The sequence below is a fragment of the Coenobita brevimanus genome, chromosome 13 (assembly GCF_032717465.1).
Source record: "Coenobita brevimanus isolate Jiangsu-jjx chromosome 13, ASM3271746v2, whole genome shotgun sequence".
NCBI lineage: Eukaryota > Metazoa > Arthropoda > Malacostraca > Decapoda > Coenobitidae > Coenobita > Coenobita brevimanus.
Window position 1 is genome coordinate 50,117,938 of NC_136966.1, and position 1,066 is coordinate 50,119,003.

A 1,066-nucleotide genomic window follows, 5' to 3' on the forward strand; every position below is an offset into this window, starting at 1 on the left:
AAGGAGAAGGTTAAAATCTATAAAATAAAGCCAGTTTACAATTACAAGCTACACTGACAAAACGTGAGCCTGAATGATTATTTCTACTGATACATCAAATTTAGAAAGATTCACATTTACTCCTCCTCCTCCTCCTCCTTCTCCTCTTCCTCCTCCTCCTCCTCCTCCTCCTCATCATCATCATCATCATCATTTCGACCTTTTCCCTCACTTAAAGATCGGGTGAGGAAGACTTTATGACATATATATTAAAGTTACACAAAACACTAATAATATGTATACATAATTATAAAGGATAATACTGTTGATGGGTTTTGGGATTTCATGACATCCCCTTGGTGATTTACTCTTCAAATTACGTCTTAATATATTTTTTGTTACTGATGCAGAGGTGTATAAACACTCAGACGATATGAACAACAACAAAAATATACAGTACAAAGTCTAATGAGAAACACTGAGCCTAACAAAGTTGTTTTTTGAATACTGAACAGTAAAGCAGCACACTCATTCCTCATCTTAACCTTTACAATCAAAGCCGGCAGGAAAAGATGAGAAGGATCGCTAAGCAAAAGTATAAACCTACTAACTCATGGCACTTGCCAGCAGTTATTTATGCGTTTTGGGGAAAGAGACAATTGAAATTACAGTATCTGAAATAAATGGAGCAGTTCAATAACTTATTAGTCTGGACGATTTTTGATAGAAAACCGATATCAGGTTCACAGACTACATGCAAAAAAAAAAAAAAGGAAAACAACTAGCTACTACCGGAGACCATGCAGGGTAATTTACAGACTACAAAGAGCGACAATCAACCAGTGAACTGAATAGTAGTGCGGTCTGAGTTTGGATAAATACTCCTCCCGCTTCTATTGGAGGTCAGTGCCTACACACAGGCGTACATACACAGACAGACACATGCCCATGTGCACACAGATATATGCATACACACGCACAAGCATACACAGACACATGCGCAGACAAAACACAGAGAAACAAACACGAACACAAACGTACATGCACATTGGTTCTCGTTATGTCCTTATCTATTCCTGCTGTCTTC